The 22,519-nt window shown below is 40.3% G+C and overlaps 1 non-coding gene across 1 annotated transcript; it reads right to left on the reverse strand.

Moving 5' to 3' along the window:
- Positions 1-16,529: 16,529 nt before the first annotated feature.
- LOC148865903 (small nucleolar RNA R71) lies at positions 16,530-16,636 on the reverse strand. Its single transcript, XR_016112111.1, has one exon. It is a non-coding gene; the product is annotated as a small nucleolar RNA R71 (small nucleolar RNA).
- Positions 16,637-22,519: the final 5,883 nt, after the last annotated feature.

Genomic DNA, 22,519 nt, shown 5'->3' on the forward strand with positions numbered 1-22,519 from the left:
TAGCCGCTAAGGCTATGAATTCGGATTCCATGGTCGAGTGAGATATATAAGTTTGTCTCTTGGATGCCCAAGAGATTGCACCCCCACCAAGGACAAAAATCCATCCAGATGTGGACTTGTTATATCCATTACCGGTAATCCAACTTGCATCAGTGTACCCTTCTAGTACAGCTGGATAATTAGAATAAAACAAGCCAAGTTCCAAAGTTCTCTTGAGATACCCAAGAACTCTCTCAATTGCCTTCCAGTGCTCTGCACCGGGATTACTTGTAAACCGACTGAGTTTACTTACTGCAAATGCAATATCAAGTCTGGTACAAAGCATAGCATACATCAAGTTCCCTACTACACTAGCATATTCAAGTTGTGAAATTGCTCTACAAGTATTTTCTACTAGCTTTATACTAGAATCATATGGCGTGCTATATTCTTTAAACCCTAAATGCTTAAATTTCTCAAGTACTCAATATAATGTGATTGGCTTAATGCATAGCCCCTACTATGCTTTTTAATTTTTATTCCCAAGATGGTATCTACTTCTCCTAAATCATTCATCTTAAAAACAGATGATAAGTAGTTTTTAGTTTCATTTATGCCAACCATATTTGTACCCATAATAAGCATATCATCCACATAAAGACACACAATTACTCCATAATTTTTAGTGAATTTTGAGTAGATGCATCTATCAGCACTATTATGTTTAAAACCAAAAGCTAGAATGGAAGAATCAAATTTCTCATGCCACTATTTAGGTGCTTGTTTTAATCCATATAGTGATTTAACCAGTTTACAGACTTTCTTCTCGTTTCTAGGAAGAATAAATCCTTCTGGTTGTTCCATGTAAACCTCTCCATTTAAATCACCATTTAAGAAAGAAGTTTTAACATCCATTTGATGAACATATAAGTGATAAATGGATGCTAATGCTATAAGTGTTCTAATAGAATTTGTTCTAGCCACTGGTGCATAAGTGTCAAAATAATCAATCATTTCCTTTTGACTAAATCCTTTGGCTACCAATCTAGCCTTAAAAGTTTGCACAGTTCCATCAGTGTTGTATTTTCTTCTAAACACCCATTTACATTTTATTGGTTTTGATCATAGAGGTAGATCTACTAGTACCCATGTGTTATTTGACATTATTGAATCGATTTCATCATTTATAGCTTCCTTCCAAAATGTAGCATCTCTAGAAGTCATGGCCTAACTATAGGTTTTTGGATCATTTTCAATGTTTAGGACAATAGGTATCTTATTTAAAATCTTCTCTCTACCAACCTCAACCAAAAATACAATTAACTGAGTAGAGATAAAATCTGAACCTAAGTGTTTCTCTATTCTTTGTCTTTGACTTCTTCTAAGTCCTATTGTAGGTGTTATAGTTGTGTCATTTCTTTTTTCAGTCTCATTATTATCAACAGGTATTGAGATCTAAGTTTCTTTGTTATTTTCTATGGATTTATTTTCTGTAGGTTCAAAACACAGTTTATTTTCAAAGAATTCAACATCTTTACTTTCAATTATTATGTTGGACTCTAAGTCTAAAAGCCTATAGGCCTTGCTATGTTTTGCATATCCAACAAACATACTTTTCTTAGCTCTAAGTCCTAATTTGGTTCTTTTAGGATCTGAAACTCTATAATATGCTAAACACCCACACACTTTTAGATATGCTAAATTAGGTTTTTTTCCTATCCATAATTCATATGGGCATTTGTTATTAACTCTAGAAACAATTCTGTTATGTAAATGGTAGGTTGTTAGGGGTGCTTCCCCCAATAGGTTTAAGTGTGCATTAGGTTTTAACAACATGCAGTTTATCATTTCTATAAGTGTTCTATTTTTTCTTTCAGCCAGACCATTCTGTTGAGGGGTATAGGGAGCAGAACACTGATGTACTATTCCAAATTCTTCACAAAAAGAATTAAACTCATTTTTAAAGTATTCAGCACCCCTATCACTTCTAAGGATTTTAATTTTCTTTTCTAGTTGATTTTCAACTTTAGTCTTATATATTTTAAACATGTCAAAGGCTTCATCATTAGTTCTCATAAGGTAGTCATAGGTGTACCTAGAAAAGTCATATTTAAATGTTATGAAGTATCTCCTGCCTCCTCTAGTTAATACACCATTGAGTTCACAGATGTCAGAATGGATTAGTTCTAGAAGTTGAGAATTTCTCTCAACACTAGAGAAATGTTTCTTAGTCATTTTAGATTTTACACATATTTCACATTTTTCAGTTGATTCATTACTGTAAGTAATTATACCTAGTTTGCTCATATTCTTTATGGATTTAAAATTCAAGTGTACTAATCTATCATGCCATAAAGAGAAAGAATCAACAATATAAGCAAAAACTTTTCCTTCATTAATACTTAATTTGAACATACCATTACAACCATATCCCTTTCCAACAAACATTTCATTCTTGGATATGATTAGTTTGTCAGATTCAAAGACAACTTTGAATCCCCTCTTACAAACAAGATTTACTAAGACCAAGTTCTTTCTAATGTCGGGAACATGGAGAACATTCAGGAGAGTCAGTGTCTTTCCGGAGGTGAAGTTCAACTCTACATTGCCTCTTCCAGCAACTTGGCACATGTTTGGTTTCCCATTTGTACCTCCTGACCATCAATCACTTCTTCATATGTCTTGAATAAGGACTTGTCCTTACAAACATGGACTGTGGTACCTGAATTAAACCACCATCCAAAAGACGATTCTGCCATGTTGACTTTAGTAATCATAGCCACGAGATTGTCTTCTACCATGTTTGCAGACTTGGTTCTGCCTTTCTAATGTCGGTAGACTCGGGCATAATGCCCCTTCTTTCCACAAACATAGCAGGATCCTTTCTTATTGTTGCTCTTTTTGAAGTTCCCATCATTCTTCTTTACTTGTAATGCAGGGTTAGTCTTCTTCGATCTGTTTTCCACAAAATTTACCTTAGAGTTTAGCACACCGGTCAGGGTTTTATCCTTACTGTCTCTAATTTGAGACTCTTCTTCAATACAAAGGTGTTGCTGAATTTGCTCCAAGGTAAGTTCTTTAGCCTTGTGCAAAAGCTTCTTCCTGTAATCCTTCCAAGAGGGTGAAAGTTTGGCAATGATTGCTCCCACTTGGAAAGATTTAGGAAGGATGATGTTAAGGGATCGAATTTTATTGACTATCACATGTAGTTCATGAACTTGCTTTAGTATAGGTTTATGGTCGTTCATGGTGAAGTCAAAGTATTATGCAATAAGATACTTATTCGTACTTGCTTCTTGCACCTGTATTTGAATTCTAGGGCCTTCCAGATTTCTTTTGGAGATGTAAATTCCTTGTAGAAGTTGTAGAGTCGGTCTAATAAGGCATTCAGTATGTGTCATCGGCACAGAAGTGAGTCCTCTTCCCGTTTTGCTCTTTCCTTCTTTAGTTTCTCAGAGTCTTTGTTAGTGGGTTCAGGAAGTGATTGCAGATTCGGGTCCAACAGATAGTATAGCTTCAGTGTGGTCAGAAAGAAGATCATCTTGTCTTGCCATTGGCTGAAATATGCTCCATCGAACTGGTCTAGTGGAACAAGATCTTGGTTCATCATTTTGATCGAAGTCATGCTTGCTTCCGCCTCCATTACAAAATAACATTTTAAAATTGTTGGGGTAGATGGGGTCATTGTAACTTAGGAGGAGAAGCTCTGAGGTGCGTCTGAAGACACTGCCTTTAGAACGTTATTTGCCCCCACTCAGCTTTACTAAGTTTGTTGTTGGGTTACAGGAAAATTCGTTCCCAGGATACAACAGAGCCTTGGGCAAGAATCTGCAACCAACAAAGTTGAAGAGTCTCCAAAGAAACCTTCTGTGAGATTATAGCAGACCGGATTAAGAGAGAGAGAGAGATAGTGAATTTCAAAATTGTGTGTTTTGGAGTCTGATTCATGCTCCTTAAATAATTTGTGAAGAGGTATGAGGAAAAGGTAGGTGCTAGTTTAGAGAAGGCACCTTGAATAGTCATAATTTCAACCATTGTGACTGTTTAAAAAGTTGTTAACAGTTGGTTACTATTAACTTTGAATTGTGCCTCTTGATCACACCCGATCGAATCGTGACCGTTGATCTCATCAACGGTGATCGACGATCATCAACGCACCAAAACCAGAGCCGCCCATCACGAACCACGCGGGTGTAAGCAAAGTGTGCCTCTAAAGCGCCTCATTGTGCCACACACACGCGTGCGCGCATTGCACAGTATCGAATCCCCATACTCTCCTCTACTAATTCTAAGAAGTGCAAATCAGCTCCTATTGAAATACTGAAAACAAACCTTGTAATTATCCAATGTGGGACAAGTTCAAAATTGGGTTTTTTTTTGTAAGAGAAAAACTGATTTTTGAACCAAGTGTACAGGTGCAATTTCTTATGTAATTTACCAATCAAACCCATTGGATTTAATCTCTTATGAGATTAAAATCCAACAATAATATCCTACCTTCGATTGAGAGGGTCTTATCCTTCCACCTCTCAACATTACACCAAACTTTCATAACAAGTTCATTAAAAAGTGAGCTCCTACATCTCCCACTTTAAATTGGCATTCCCACATACTTAATAGGGAGTGATCTTTTCCTGAAATCTCGTAGTGTATTGAATTATGTGGTGCCTTGACTAATTGAGGATTATTTTTGGAATTATAACAACATTTATAAAATTAATAGAACATTACTATTCCTAATTCCTAAAGTGGATACTACTATTATAACAACATTATTTCTCCCTTCCAATCTGTATTCACCCTCGGGCGGCAAGTCATAAATAATACTATTATTACTCATGAGATTGTTCATACAATGGGGAAATAAAAAGGCAAACTAGGCTATTTTATGTTAGATCTTGATTTATCTAAAGCATATGACAAGATGGAATGGAAGTTATTAATGAAAATGCTTCATTCATGGGATTCAATGATCAATTTTGTCATTTGACCTATAATTGCAATTCTACTAGTTAGTTGGTTGTGTGGGTAGGCATTTTTGAACATCCTAAACCTAAGGGAAAGGACAAATCTTTGATCAGAGGTGTTGATTGAATGATTTGGTTTGGATCAAGGGTTTAGCTTATAAATCATCAACTAATGAGGAGGTTTGGAATGAAATAGTCATTACCTATGTTTTTTATCTTTAATTTATTAGTCACATTCCAAGAACGAGCACAGTAAGTAATGGCTTCAATATGGGAATTCATTCGTGAAGGGATGAGAGATCCACCATATGGATGGCCGAACCCTACAGGTAGGTTGGTGAAATTTCAAAAATTTCTCTCTCTCCTATGTGGGAATCTGATGTGTGTGCATACTACACATTATTTTTATTGTTTTATACATGGTTTTGATGATGATTCTTAATGGTTTTTACCCTAATTGAGCTGAATTTTAGGAATTTGGGAATTTGGGACAATTTAAAGTTAAAAGAACATAATACATGGTGATATGGCGGCAAGGGGAGGACTTCGGCACACCAAGGAGAGAGACCCAACTGCAGCCCTATGGGAGGCTCCAAAAGGTGGCTGACTTTAGTAGAGTTTGAAGACGAGTAGGACTCTAAACCAAAAGCTGCAAAGAAGAGTATAAAAAAAAAAGAAAGAGAGGAAATTAGGGTTCAACCCCTTGACACAAGAACGAAGAGGAAAGTTCTAGGAGAAGGATCATAAGGCTGCTTAAGGAGAATGAAGAAGAGATCGAAGATTGATGCAAAAACTTTAAGTTGTCTTCTTCTTTGATTCTGCGAATTGGGTAACCTAGACTCATTTTGGGTTTGTTTTTGTTGAATCTTTCTTTCTTTCTATTATGCGAACCATGATGGATGTTAATTCAGATTCATAATTAATCTTTTAAGCTGATCCGATTGATAGTGATTCAGTCTTGGGATTTCTTGATTAGGGTTTTTGATTATAAGAGTAATTTTGGCTGAACTGCTCTTGTTTCTTGGATTATTTAAATTGCTTGAGAAAGGGTTTAGGTAACCAGATCAACTGATCAAGAAAACAGATTGAATGTATCTTAGAGATAATGTGCATGATTCGTTTGGCATTCATTCATCAAGAATTGATTTCCTTCGATTTCCTTGTCTTTAATGCATCTATAGCAATTAAATTCTTGATAGAAATATAAGAGTTGTTGCTCATAGATAGATGGGTATGTGCTCGAAAGAGGCTGCTCATGCAATTAGGAAATAGCCAACCATGGCTGAAATTAACTTCAGTTGGATAGCTTAATAATATAATTGCTGAATCAGTTCTGCTAATATTTTCATGAAGCTTTTCCTCTAATTCTTTAAGGTAGTTTGATCCGAGAATACCTAGGATAGTTTGCTAATTAGGAGATAAGTTTTTAATTTCTGGATTGTCAGATAACATAAGGTAGGTTTAGTACTAGTAGTTGTTGGATTAATTCCCATGGGAATGATACTCTACTCATCAATATATTACTTGATCAGCTAGTGCACTTGCTAGTGTAATCCAAACGCATCAAGTGTTTGGCGCCATTGCCGGGGATTATCATAATAATATTAGGAACCATCTACTATTGTTAATCTGATTTTGTATAATATGTTCATGATATGTGTATATTAGTATCTTTATGACTTTGACTTATTCAATTTATGACATGCAAAAGTGAAAAGGAGAGCATCATCTATGATCCAGAGATTGAACGAACTCTCCGCCGCTGCCTTAGAGCTTCAAAGCAAGGGAAAGCTGAAAGTACAAAGATGGCCAAGCAAAGGACTATGATGGACTATGCTAAGCCCTCATCGGGGTAGCCTCGAGCATTGTGAGATCAGCAATAGTTGCTAATAACTTTGAGATCAAACTAGCAATGATCCAAATGATCCAGAACACAATTCAGATCTGCGGCTTGGCTAATGAAGATCCAAACACTCACATCGCCAACTTTTTGGAGATATGTGACACATTCAAGGACAATGGAGTTAGTGATGATGCTGTGAGGTTCAGCTTATTTCCATTCTCGTTGAAGGACAAGGTTAAGACTTGGCTGAAGTCTCTACCAGCTGGATCGATCACAACTTGGGATGAAATGGCCAGCAGCTTCCTCGAAGGGATAGGAAATCCATCACATGGACGCCCAAGGATTGCGGAATAAGGGGGCAAATTTCAAAAATTTTTCTCTCCCATCAACTGGGAATCGAATTCCCTATTTAGAAAATCATATTTTCAAGGATCATTCTTGAACCATAAACTGAAACAAATCTGAACCAAAAGGAGTAGGGAGAGATAATACCTATTACAAAGAAGTAATATCTCTCAATGGAGGGGTTCACGCCCAAGGTAGAATCCAAAATCTGCTCCCACTAAAGATGGTGCAGTGCAGGGTGGAGCAGAAGCAACAATGTTCTTCCAAAACAACTTGATCCTTCTCAAGAATCACCTGGATGACTTGTGAATACAACTCCCACCAATGTTTTCTCCAAAAGATTGGAATCAAGATCCAATCTTGATTTCTCCCAAGGAATGGAGATCGAACTGCTGTAGGCGGCGGCTGCAAGAAGGAGGTGGCAAGAGAGTATTTGCAGGGTGCAAAATTCTCTCTTCTGTGATTTCAGCTCTGAAGACAAGACTATCTGTTGCTTGCTTGTGATGGATGTCTAAAGGCTGCTGCCCCCTCTTCCTTTTATAGACTTAAAGGGATCAGCTCCTAATCTCATTAGGAGTTGCTAACCCAAATCATATATGGATTAGAAGTCCCTTTAAGATAAGGGATAACCCTTATCTTATCTACAGATTAGATCAGCCATCTCCTAATCTAATTAGGAAGTTTTCAGATCTAAATCTCAATTAGATCTTGGACTCTTTGACGGGATAGGGTGTGGGCCCAATACTATTAGTTGATCTTATCTCAGAATTCGCCCCTTAAATGACTAATCGGATCAGCCCAGTTCAAAATGGTTTTAAGGCCCATTTAAGGTTATGTATTCATTTAGCCTTCCAAACTGCTGCCCAGTTGGGCTTCTTTGTATGGCGTGGGACCCAAACATTGATCTACACATCAACCACATGGGTTCAGCCCAGCCTTTGTTACAAGGCCTGGCTGAATACACTGTTATGGACAGTGCACCCCCTGAAACCCATCAGATGGGCTCTATGGGCCCAACACTTACCCTAAGTGGTCCCTGGGCCAAGCCACCTTGTAACACCCAGGGACTGTGGGCAGATGCAAGATTAGCCCATCAGGCATTATCCTCAATGGTCTTACACTTAACCTCTCAACCCATAATGATCATACACTTCCCGACAAGAGAGGACCTCTCCCTCGGCTTCAAGGAATAGTGTTGCACTCTCTCTAGTATGGATCCCAGGAATTAAAACCTTTTGCAAATCATTTCAAAACCAAAATTTATATACTTTTATATCTCATATAAAATATATTTTGCAAAACAAATCTCAATGATTGAAATCGGCTGCTGGCAATCTTGGTTTCCATCAATGAGAATGCATCCTCAATCATTACCTTTGTTCGACAAAGGGGCTGATCCTGTCACTATGATCACCCACTCAGATGAATTCTCAGATTGTCCCAACATACCCAGGTTTTGACCCCCGCTAAGGATCTCATTGATTAGTACATCAAAGACAGCCTAATCCGACACCTAGTGCAGTATCATAATCGAGTCTAGGGGTCAGGTGTAACTTTCCAGTTTTGCCCATCAATCTCCAAGGTCCAGGACAATACTGGAAATCTGGTCTAGTTCAAAGATTCAATTAATCCTACACTGTATGTGCCTAGGGTCTCACTCCGGGAGCTGAGACAAGCCACCCCAACCGACTTGGTGGCACCACAGTGTCAGCCTTGTCAGGATAGGTCTCCCCAGACCGACCCACTGGCTATGAACATTCTAAACTAACTCGAGTCTCATTAAGTGTCCAGTTTAAGGGTATTACACAGAAACATACCAAGGGAACATGAATCAAATATGCACTTTTATTCATTTACAATAAGCTCATAAAGTACATCATTTTGATTGAAGCTAAGGGCATACAAAACTGTCTAACAGCTCCCACTTGCACTTAGGTCCAATCAGGTATTAGCCGGAGTCCCATGCTTTCTACGTGTTTCTCAAACACTTTCTGTGACAGTGGCTTAGTCAATGGGTCTACCACATTCTCCGCTGATGCTACCTCTTACTATCATCCTCCCGTACGTCCAGTGTTGTCATACAACAGTGGAATGGGTAATGTGCTGAATTCCAAATTCAGGAATGAACACCTTCATTCAAAAGGCAGCCTCACTTACGGCAATGTGCTTTGCTTGGGTTGTGGACAATTAATTTGCTACTCAGGACCCCTGTTTACTGACATTCAGGAAACAGCACACGATCCTATCGTGAAAACATATCCAGATGTAGACCTTCTATCCTCTGGATCCGACTGGAAATTGGCATCAGTATACCCTTGGATCTGTAGTGAATTACAATTAATTTCACAGCAGTCCAGTGCTCCTGCCCTGGGTTGGCCTGAACTCTGCTTACTACACTCACCGCCTGAGCAATGTCAAGATGAGTGTACAACATGGCATACATGATGCTCCCTATGGAAGAGGCATAGGGAACATCTTTCATGCCATCAATCTCCTCAGAAGTCTTGGGAGACATCTTCTTGGAGAGAGTGACTGCATGCCTGAAAGGAACATTTCCTTTCTTGGAGTTTTCCATGCTGTATCTCTTGACTATTTTGTCAATGTAGGCAGATTGGGATAATCCTATTATCCGCTTCGATCTATCTCTATAGAGTCGAAGACCCAGTGTATAGGAGGCTTCTCCAAGATCTTTCATGGAGAATTGCTGTGAAAGCCATACTTTCACCGTAGTCAACATTCCTACATCATTCCTAATGAGTAGAATGTCATCTATATACAGAACCAAGAAGGTAACCTTATCTCCACTATACTTCCTGTAAACACAGGGTTCATCTAGATTCTGCTCGAAGTCAAACGATTTGACAGTAGAGTCAAAATGGATGTTCTAACTTCTAGAAGCTTGCTTAAGTCCATAAATGGATCTATTGAGTTTACATACCATGTTTTCCTGTCCGACAGCTATGAAGCCTTGCGGCTGCTGCATATAGATATCTTCAGTAAGATCTCCATTTAGGAATGCAGTTTTGACATCCATCTGCCAAATCTCAAAATCATGGTATGCCGCTACAACTAGCAGGATCCTAATGGATTTAAGCATGGTCACAGGCAAAAAGGTTTCCTCATAATCGATGCCCTCTTTCTGAGTGTACCCTTTTGCCACCAGACAAGCTTTGAAGGTCTCAATCCTACCATCGGGGCCCTTCTTCCTCTTGTAAATCCATTTGCAACCGATTGCTTTTACCTCAGAGGGCGGATCTACTAGAGTCCAGACTCCATTGGTCTCCATTGAGTTCATCTCTGCTCATATGGCCTCCACTCACTTCTGGGAATCTATGTCCAACATAGCTTCCGCGTAAGTCATGGGATCCTCCTCACTAGTCAAGGTTTCCACCAGGTAACTATCCTGGTCATAACCATAATGGACTGGTGGCCTGGATACCCGAGTGGATCTTCTACGTTGGTCACTACCTGGAACTTGTGGGACATCTCCTACTGCTCCTAAGCTCTCCTCATCAAGAATAATTTCCTGACGATGGGTGTCCAGGATGTAATCAGTCTCCAAGAATTGGGCATTTCGACTGCAGAACACTTTCTGCTCACTTGGGTCATAGAATAAGTAATCTACAAAGCCTTTTGGGTAGCCTACAAATAGGCAACAACTGGTTTTGGATTCCAACTTGTCTGCACTCGTTCTTTTAACGTGTGCTGGACAACCCCAAATCTTCAAGTGTCTGACACTTGGTTTCTTTCCGGTCCAAAGTTCATATGGAGTGTTCGGAACCGATTTGGTTGGAACCCGATTCAGCACGTAAATCGCAGTCTCTAATGCGTAACCCCAAAAGGATGTGGGTAACTCTGAGTGTATGAGAAGTGGCCAGACCATATCCAATAAGGTCCTATTCCTCCTCTCTGAAACACCGTTAAGTTGTGGTGTAGCAAGAGGAGCTAATTGTGATACTATCCCATTGTCCTTTAAGTAGTCCCTGAATTCGTCAGAGAGATACTTGCCACCTCGATCAGATCGAAGGGCTTTAATTCCTCTCCCCAACTGTTTCTTGACCTCTTGTCTAAACTCTTTGAACTTTTCAAAGGATTCAGACTTCTGTCTCATTAGGTACACATAACCATATCGTGATAAATCATCTGTGAAGGTGATGAAATACACGTGTTGATTCCATGCCCTAACACTCAAGGGACCACATACATCAGTATGTATTAGGTCAAGTGTGCCTGTACATCTTTCAGGCTTACCGTTAAATGGCCGTTTCGTCATCTTGCCTTGCAGGCAAGGCTCATAGGTGGGAAGATCTTCTACAGTTAGAAAATCCAAAGGACCATCCTTTACCAACCTTGTGATTCGGTCAACACCGATGTGGCCAAGTCGGTAATGCTACAAGCACGCGGGATTAACTATATCACGGGATCTTTTCTTGGGGATTTCAGCCGACGTAGTTTCGGTTATGTTAGTTTTTAGAGAAGGATGTAGAACATAGAGACCGTTCTCTAGTTCCCTGTATGCGATGAATCTGTTATTTCTTTTAATAGTAATCGTATTACTAAAGAAGACAGAATAACCATTTACACACAGTTTTGAAATAGAAATAAAATTTCTTCTCAAATTTTGTACATAAAGACAATCTTTCAGTACAATTTTTCCTTCTCTAAAAATTAACTCTACGGTTCCTATTGTCGCGGCTGCCACAGTTGCAGTAGTCCCCAAATAGAGTGTAGCTTCTCCTTCACTCAGCCTTCTGCTTACCTTGAACCCCTGCAGTGAGTTACACGCATGAGTGGAAGCCCCGGAGTCAATACACCAGGACGCAGAAGCTACCAATAAATTGGTTTCTATAACACAAGTTTCGAAATTACCTTTCTTGGATTCCATGTAGGCAGGACAATTCCTTTTCCAGTGGCCGGTCTTCTTGTAGAAGTGACAGGCATCCGATGCTTTGTCTTTCTTCTGCTTCTTACCCTTGGTGGCTTTCTTCTGAGGCTTCTTTGCCTTCCTCTTTCTCTTGCTCGTTTTGCTAGCTTCAACAAGCATAGCTACTGGCTCATCCTTTTTAATCAGTTCTTCAGCTCTTTGCAACATATTACTGAGCTCTTGCAAGCTGGCATTCGGCTTGTTCATGTTATAGTTCATGATGAACAGATTAAAGGAAGGAGGAAAAGAATTAAGGATAGCATCTATCTGGGTCACAAGGTCCAACCCGGATCCAAGAGCCTCCAGTTCGTTGATGTAACCCATCATCCGGAGACAATGGTCATGAACTTGTTGGCCCTTGGACATTTGTGTGGTCATGAACTGTTTCAAGACCTTTTGTCGAGTAGAACGATTCTTCTCTTCATACATTGTCCTCAGACTGTCCAATATGTCCTTGGCAAGTTCGATCTGATCGAACTACCTCTATATTGGGTTGTCCAAGGAGGCAATGATGTAAACTGGGCTAGGGTGTTTTTTCTGCTCCCATTCCTGATAATCTCTCCTTTGGGCCTCAGAAGCCCTGTCACCCAGACGCTCTAGGACCAGCATAAGGTTCCTGTACCAGTCGGTGTAGTTTGGGCCCTTAAGCTTGTTGTCATCAAGAAGCTTTGCAAAAGATCCGTTTGCCATTTTCTAATAAAAGAGCAAACATCAGTCCACAACCTAATTTGATTCATGTTCATTTCATAGATATGGATTTTAATCTACGATCCATTTTCATTTATTCATCTATGAGATTTCCCTCCTTTCTCAGTGACGAAGACTACGGGTTGTCTCTGAAAATGTGGGAAATCACATAGGGTGCATGGAGTCAACAGTTTCAATTGCATAACCTCACCACCTTTCTGTGAATGATCATATCCACTCATCATATGAGTTTTCCCTTTGGCCTCTGTTAGACAAGGTTCAGAGCCATTTTCAGGTAAACCTTTCTGTCCAATGAGTGCTTACCCATCATATTCGTGAACGCCAAGGTACCGTGAGAGAGTTCCCATTTTCTGGTGAAGCCCCTCCCACATCGGTCTATGACGCCTCTATCATCTTATGAAACACTCAGACAAGCCCAATAGCAAATGAATAGCCCATTTTCTGGTGCGTTTCCCCATTACTGAAGGACCCATCCTCATGCTAATGATGGAAGGCCTTTAGAGAGTTCATCATATGAATCTCCCTATCAGTTGCACTCATATTAGCTGGAGGGAACAAATAATTACACCCTAGTTTGATTTAGGTCAAACCAAAGTGGCTCCCACTGACTTTCATAAAGCCAGATTTTGGTGGGCCTTAAATCAGCTAGGGTTCCGCACGTAACCTCTTGATGAGGTGTGGGGCCCCCCACTGAGGGAGGCCATCCAATGACCAAAAGAGACACCATGGGAATTATGTGCATTCAGCCATGGTGTGTGCAAGAGCCACTGTCAAATGAGCATGGGCCAAGCACTTATGGCCCATGCACGCAGCACATCACACATCCAAACATCTCATGCAGAGATAAATTGATCCAATCAATTAATTATCTGTAAGGTCCATTGGAAGCCCGTGGAAAATCCATAATATTAACCAATAATATTATCTAGGTATATGGGCTGAATTAGGGTTACCCAGTTCGGCCCATATAGCTTTATCCTTTGAAGTGGGCTTTTAGCAGTTTTAACTATTTAAAACTGGGCCTTTACAGGTTGGGCCGAATTAACCATTTAATTAAATATCAATCTTTAGGCCCATTAGTGGGAAAATTAGGGCTGACTTTTAGCCTTGATTAAACCCTAGATTTGGTCCAAACAGTTTAAACCAATCTTGGTTCGAATGGGTCTAGGGTTTGATCTTTAATTAAATCCTTAATTCAAGAAAATAATCTAAAATTAAATAACTGATAAAAGAAAAACAAGAATCAGTTAATCAGGGCTGTTCGCACACTCCATCCTGCAAAACAAAGGTTAGATCACAGATTGTAGTTTCACAAACTGCAAATCACAGATAGCGAATGTCCCATCTTCGAAATCTCCTTCTCTACGCCGCCCATCTTCGATCCAAAAATAAAAATAAATAGAAATCCTATTTCTATTAATAATTACATTAGATCGAATGCCTATACATTGAGTCTAAAAATAAAAAAAAAATTATTTACAGACCAAATGTAAGAAATAAATTCAAAAAACTGCAAATCTTGCAATTCTCCTTGCGCAAATCAAAAATTCGATCTCCTCTTGTACGAACAGCCCATAAATCATGAAAATCATAACGAACTATTCTAAATAATAATCAAATTTATATAAAATTAATTTCAAATTATTTGCCCATCTGTTTTGGGAGCAAATTTCCCAAAACCCATATTTGCGCAAATTGGGTAGAACGCCTTCTCCCTATTTGCGCATGTTCAGATCTGAAACAGAATGGTTCAAGATTTGAACCATGGCTCTGATACCACTTAAGGGATAGGAAATCGATCACATGGACGCCCAAGGATTGCGGAATAAGGGGGCGAATTTCAAAAATTTTTCTCTCCCTTCAACTGGGAATCGAATTCCCTATTTAGAAAATCATATTTTCAAGGATCATTCTTGAACCATAAACTGAGCCAGATCTAAACCAAAAGGAGTAGGGAGAGATAATACCTGATACAGAGAAGTAATATCTCTCGATGGAGGTGTTCACACCCAAGGTAGGATCCAAAATCTGCTCCCACTGAAGATGGCGCAGTGCAGGGTGGAGTAGAATTAGCAGTGTTCTTCCAAAAGAACTTGATCCTTCTCAAGAATCACCTGGACGGCTTGTGAATACAACTCCCACCAATCTTTTCTCCAAAAGATTGGAATCAAGATCCAATCTTCATTTATCCCAAGGAATGGAGATCGAACTATTGTAGGCGGCGGCTGCAGGAAGGAGGTGGCAAGAGAGTATTTGTAGGGTGCAAAATTCTCTCTTTTGTGATTTCAGCTTTGAAGACAAGACTATCTATTGCTTGCTTGTGATGGATGTCTAAAGGCTGCTGCCCCCTCTTCCTTTTATAGACTTAAAGGGATCAACTCCTAATCCCATTAGGAGTTGCTAACCAAAGTCATATTTGGATTAGAAGTCCCTTTAAGATAAGGGATAATCCTTATCTACAGATTAGATCAACCATCTCCTAATCTAATTAGGAAGTTTCCATATCTAAATCTCATTTAGATCTTGGACTCTCTGAGTGGATAGGGTGTGGGCTCAATCCTATCAGCTGATCTTATCTTAGAATTCGCCCCTTAAATGACTAATCAGATCAGCCCAGTTCAAAATGGGCTTAAGGCCCATTTAAGGTTATGTATTCATTTAGCCTTCCAAAATGCTGCTCAGTTGGGCTTCCTTGTATGGCATGGGACCTAAACATTGATCTACACATCAACCACATGGTTTCAGCCCAGCCTTTGTTACAAGGCCTGGCCGAATACACTATTATGGACAGTACACCCCCTGAAACCCATCAGATGGGCTCTATGGGCCCAACACTTACCCTAAGTGGTCCCTGGGCCAAACCACCTTGTAACACCTAGGGACTGTGGGCAGATGCAAGATTAGCCCATCAGGCATTATCCTCAATGGTTTTACACTTAACCTCTCAGCCCATAATGATCATACACTACCCGACAAGAGAGGACCTCTCCCTCTGCTGCAAGGAACAGTGTTGCACTCTCTCTAGTATGGATCCCGGGAATTAAAACCTTTTGCAAATCATTTCAAAACCATAATTTATATACTTTTATATCTCATATAAAATATATTTTGCAAAACAAATCTCAATGATTGAAATCGGCTGCCGGCAGTCTTGGTTTCCATCAGTGAGAGTGCATCCCTGATCATTACCTTCGTCCGACAAAGGGGTTGATCCTGTCACTATGATCACCCACTCAGATGAATTCTCAGACTGTCCCAACATACCCAGGTTTTGACCCCCGCTAAGGATCTCACTGATTGGTACATCAAAGACAGCCTAATCTGACACCTAGTGCAGTATCATAATCGAGTCTAGGGGTCGGGTGTAACTTTCATGTTTTGCCCATCAATCTCCAAGGTCCAGGGCAATACTGGAAATCTAGTCCAGTTCAAAGATTCAATTAGTCCTACACTGTATGTGCCTAGGGTCTCACCCCGGTAGCTGAGACAAGCCACCCCAACCAACTTGGTGGCACCACAGTGTCAGTCAGGGTAGGTCTCCCCAGACCGACCCACTGGCTGTGAACATTCTAAACTAACACGAGTCTCATTAAGTGTCCAGTTTAAGGGTATTACACAAAAACATACCAAGGGAACATGAATCAAATATGCACTTTTATTCATTTACAATAAACTCATAAAGTACATCATTTTGATTGAAGCTAAGGGCATACAAAACTGTCTAACATTTCTATCCAAGTATTTCCCTCTGTCCAAGATTGCAAAGATGCGGAATGATATCACCACTTTCTCTCAGCAGGACGGGGAATCATTATATGAGTCATGGGAGCGTTACAAGGAATTACTGAGGAAGGTCCCTCATCATGGACTTCCCATATGGCTCCAAGTTCAGACGTTCTACTATGGATTGACTGAAGCTAACAAGACTATTATGAACACTACAGTTAGAGGATCCATTAACAACAAGACCTTTGTGGTTGCCCATGCAGTTATTGAGGAAATGGCTGCAAATAATTAATAGTGACATTCTTAGAGAGCCCAAGTTAGGAGACAACCCGATATTCATAATGTAGACACCTATACAACACTATCTATACAAATCGGCACCCTTAGTAAGAAGATCAATGAAATGCAATTCAAAGCCATGCATGTTCAAGCCATAGCCTATGAATGGTGTGGGGGAGGTCATATCAGCACTGAATGCCAAGTTGGAAATTAGTTCATGCAGTCCCTTGAGCAAGTAGATTTCATAGGGAATTTGCAAAGGCAACAAGGCAATCACTACCCTCATGCATTTAACCCCGGATGGAGGAATCACCCCAACCTGTCTTGGTCAAATCAAAATGCAGTGAAACCCCTCCCTCAAAATTTCGCTCAGCCAAAAAAGAAATCTAATCTAGAGGAGCTGATGACTAAGCTCATATCAAGTGCGGAAACATGATTTTAGAATCAAGAGTCATCGATCAAGAATTTAGAGACTCATGTGGGGCAGTTGGCACAAATGCTATCCTCTAGAGTTCAAGGTACCTTGCCCAGCAATACAGAAGTGAATCCAAGAGAATAAGTGCAAGCCATTACCTTGAGGAGTGGTAAGGAGTTGCAAGAGGTGGAGAAGAAAATATAGGAAGAAGGTAAAATGGGCGCAACCCTACAAACCGAAAAGAAGGAGGAAGAGCAGTCTGATTCAAGAAAAGAGACAAGCCAAAAACCACAAGTGCCATTTCCTAGTAGGCTTAAGCAATACAAAATAGAAAAGGAATTCGGTAACTTCCTTGAAATTTTCAAGAGTTTACATATTAACATTCCTTTTGCAGATGCCTTATCCCAAATTCCGCATTATGAAAAGTTCCTTAAGGAAATCTTGGCGAATAAAAGGAAACTGGGAGATAATCCCATACTACATGTGCCTTGGGTCTTAGCCTAGTGACCGAGACAGGCCAACCTGACACTTGGCAGCACACCAGTATCAGCCTTGGTAGGATAAATATCCCCAAACTTATCCAATGGCTGTGAACATTTAAAACTAACACGTGTCTCATCAAGTGTCCAGTTTTAGGGTCTTACATAGAATTATACCAAACAACATGAATCAAACATGCACTTTATTTATTTACACTAAATGTCAAAAGTACATTAAATCGAATTGAAGCTAAGGGCATACAAAACTGTCTAACAATATCTAGATGTAGTGAACTACCATCGAATACCAGACAAAACTATTTTGTCCTTCGAAGGTACTTGAGTATGTTTTTCATAGCAGTCCAATGCTCCTGCCCTGGGTTTGACTTGAATCTGCTTACCATACTCACTGCTTGAGCGATGTCAGGACGAGTACACAGCATGGCATACATGATGCTCCCTACGGCTGAGGCATAGGGAGCGTCCTTCATGCCCTCAATCTCCTTGGGAGTCTTGGGAGGCATTCCCTTGGAGAGAGTGACTCCTTGCCTGAAAGGAACATTTCCTTTCTCCATGTTGTATCTCTTGATTATCTTGTCAATGTAAGCAGAATGGGATAATCCTATTATCCTCTTCAATCTATCTCTATAGAGCCGAAGACCAAGAATATAGGAGGCTTCTCCAAGATCTTTCATGGAGAATTGCTGTGAAAGCCATACTTTCACCGTAGTCAACATTCCTACGTCATTCCCATTGAGTAGAATGTCATCTACATACAAATCCAGGAACATAACCTTATACCCACTAGGTTTCCTGTAAACACAAGGTTCATCTGGATTTTGCTCAAAGTCAAACCTTTTGATGGTAGAGTCAAACCGGATGTTCCAACTCCTAAAAGCTTGCTTGAGTCCATATATGTATCGATTTAATTTACATACCATGTGTTCTTGACCTGCAACTATAAAACCTTGCGATTGCTGTAGATAGATATCTTCAGTAAGATCTCCATTTAGGAACATAGTTTTGACATCCATATGCCAAATCTCATAATCATAGTACGTTGCTATAGCTAGCAGGATCCTAATGGATTTAAGCATGGCCATTGGCAAAAAGGTTTCCTCATAATCGATTCCCTCTTTCTGAGTGTACCCTTTCGCCACAAGACGAGCCTTGTAGGTCTCAACTTTACCATCGGGGCCCTTCTTCCTCTTGTAGATCCATTTGCAACCAATTGCTTTTACCCCAGGGGATGGATCTACTAGAGTCCAGACTCCATTGGTTTCCATTGAGTCCATCTCGGCTCTCATGGTATTTATCCACTTCAAGGAATCTATGTCCAACATAGCTTCCATATAAGTCACAAGATCCTCCTCACTGGTCGTGGCTTCCACCAAGTAACTATCCTGGTCATAGCCGAAACAAACTGGAGGCCTGGAAACCCTGGTAGATCTTCTACGTTAGTCATTACCTGGAGCTTCTTTGACATCTCCCACTACCCCTGATCTCTCCTCATCAAGAACTTCTTGATGATGATTGTTTAGGATGTAATCATCTTCCAAGAAATGGGCATTTTGACTACATTACACCTTTTGTTCTCCTGGGTCATAGGATAGGTAACCCATAGAGCCTTTCGGGTAGCCTACGAATAGGCAATGACTGGTCTTGGATTCTAATTTGTCCGCACTCATTCTTTTAACAAGTGCCAAACAACCCCAAATCTTTAAGTGTCTTTGAAGGGATGAGAGATCCATCATATGGATGGCGTACCCTGCAGGAAGGTAGAGCGAAATTTCAAAAATTTCCTCTCTTCCATCTGGGAATTGCATTCCCTATTTTAGAAAAACTGCATTTTTTAAGGATCAATCTTGAACCAAGAACCAAACTAAATCTGAACCAAAACAGTATGAGAGGGATATACCTAATATGAAGATGCAATATCTCCGAATGAAGGTGTTACGCCCAAAGAAAGACTCCAAAGACTGCTCCTACCGAAGATGGCACAGTGAATGGTGGAGCAAAATCAGCAGGGTCCGTCCAACGAACTAAATTCTTCAGTAAGAATCTAATGGAGGTAGTGAGAACAACTTCTGATCATCCTTTATCCAAAGGATAATATCAAGACACCTCTTGATCGCTCCTACAAAGGAAGGAGATCGAACTGGCAGTATGGTGGCAACTAGAGGAAATGTTGGGAGAAGATGGCGTAGTCACACTGGTGCTGTCTTCTCTCTGTGTGCTCTGAGATCTGATCTCTGAGAACCTTGGGATGCTAAGGATGAACTGAATGATTCACCCCCTCCTAATCTCATTAGGAGTTTCCTAATCCAAATCTGAATTTGGATAATAAGTTCTCTTTAAGAGATAAGGATAAGCCCTTATCTTATCTGTAGATTAGATCAGCTCTCTCATAATCTCATTAGGAGGTTTCCAGATTTGAATTCAGATTTGGACACTCTGAGTGGATATGGTAAGGCCCTATCCTATCTACTAATTTAATCCCAGATCCGCCCCCTTATTTAACTAGTCAAAATAGGCCAGTTCGAAATGGGCTTTAGGCCCAATAAGTCTAAGTTCTCAAACCGCTTCCAACCTGCTGCCCAGTTGGGCTTCCTTGTATGGCGTGGGACCCAAACATTGATCTACACATCAGTCACATGGGTTCAGCCCAGCCTTTGTTACAAGGTCTGGCCGAATTGACTGAAAAGACAGTGAACCCCCTGAAGCCCATCACATGGACTCCTAATGGGCCCAACACTTACACTAAGTGGTCCTTGGGCCAAGCCACCTTATAAAAACCTAGTGATTGTGGGCAGATGCAAGATTAGCACATTAGGTATTACCCTTAATGCTCTTACACTTAACCTCTCAGCCCATAATGATCGAACACTGCCCGACAAGAGAGGACTTCTCCCTCGGTTGCAAGGAACTATGTTGCACTCTTTGCTCAAATGGATCCCGGGAATTAAAACCTGTTGCAAACATTTCGGAAACCATAATATATATATATATATATATATATATATCCGTATATAAAATATATTTTGTAAAAAAAAGTTCAATGATTGAAATCGGTTGCCGGTAGTCTTGGTTTCCATAAGAGAGAGTGCATCCCCGATCATTACCTTTGTCCAACAAAAGGATTGATCCTGTCACTATGATCCCCCACTCAGATGAATTCTCGGACTGTCCCAACATACCTAGGTTTTGACCCCCACTAAGGTTCTCACTGATTGGCATATCAAAGATAGCCCAATCTGACACCTAGTGTAGTATCATAATCGAGTCTAGGGGTCAGGTGTAACTTTCCAGTTTTTCCCACTAATCACCAAAGTCCAGGGCAATACTGGAAATCTGGTCCGGTTCAGGGTTTCAAGTAAACCTACACTACATGTACCTCGGGTCTCACCCTGGCAGCTGAGACAGGCCACCCTAACACTTGGAGGCACATCAGTGTCAGCCTTAGTAGGATAAATCTCCCTAGACTTATCCAATGGCTGTGGACATTCTAAACTAACACGAGTCTCATAAGTGTCCAGTTTAAGGGTATTACATAGAAACACACCACTATAACATGAATGAAATATGTACTTTATTCATTTACAATAAATGTTGTAATGTACATCAATCTGATTGGAGCTAAGGGCATACACTGTCTAACAGCTCCCACTTGCACTTAGGTCCAATTTGGTATAAGCCGGAGTCCCAAACTTTTCACGTGTTTCTCAAACACTTTCTGTGTGAGTGGCTTAGTCAATGGGTCTGCCACATTCTCCGCTGATGCTACCTTCTGAATCAAGACGTCCCCTCTACCAACAATCTCTTGCAATACGTGGTACTTCCTCTCAATGTGCTTCGACTTCGAGTGGGCTCATGGCTCCTTAGCCTGAGTGATAGCTCCTTTATTGTCGCACAACAACGGGATGGGTGATGCACTAGATGGAACTACTCCCAATTCATGAATGAACTTTTTCATCCACACAGCTTCCTTGGCAGTTTCACTTGCGGCAATGTATTCAGGTTCGGTTGTGGAATTTGTCGTGGACCCTTGTTTGCTGCTTTCCCAGCAAACAACACATGATCCTATCGTGAAAACATACCCAGATGTAGACTTTCTATCATCTAGATCCGACTGGAAATCGACATCAGTATACCCCTGGATCTGTAGTGAGCTACCATCGAATACCAAACAAAACTCTTTTGTCCTTTGAAGATACTTAAGTATATTTTTCACAGCGGTCAAGTGCTCCTGCCCTGGGTTGGCCTGAAATCTACTTAATACACTCTCTACCTGAGCAATGTTTGGATGAGTGCACAACATGGCATACATGATGCTCCCTACGGCTGAGGCATAGGGAACATCATTCATTCCCTTAATCTTCTCAGAATTCTTGGTAGACATCTTCTTGGAGAGAGTGACTCCATGCCTGAAAGGAACATTTCCCTTCTTGGAGTTCTCCATGTTGTATCTCTTGACAATTTTGTCAATGTAAGAAGATTGGGATAATCGTATTATCCTCTTCGATCTATCTCTATAGAGTCGAAGACCTAGTATATAGGAGGCTTCTTCAAGATCTTTTATGGAGAATTGCTGTGAAAGTCATACTTTCACCGTAGTCAACATTCCTACGTCATTCCCAATGAGTATAATGTCATCTGCATACAGCGCTAAGAATGTAACCTTATCCCCACTTAACTTCCTGTAAACACAGGGCTCATCTGGATTCTGCTCAAAGTCAAACCTTTTGATTGTAGAGTCAAACTGGATGTTCCAACTCCTAGAAGCTTGCTTAAGTCCATATATGGATCTATTTAATTTATATACCATGTGTTCCTGACCCACAGCTATGAAACCTT

The sequence above is a fragment of the Nelumbo lutea genome, chromosome 3 (genome assembly GCF_056320005.1).
Source record: "Nelumbo lutea isolate HS-2025 chromosome 3, American lotus-T2T, whole genome shotgun sequence".
Taxonomy (NCBI): domain Eukaryota; kingdom Viridiplantae; phylum Streptophyta; class Magnoliopsida; order Proteales; family Nelumbonaceae; genus Nelumbo; species Nelumbo lutea.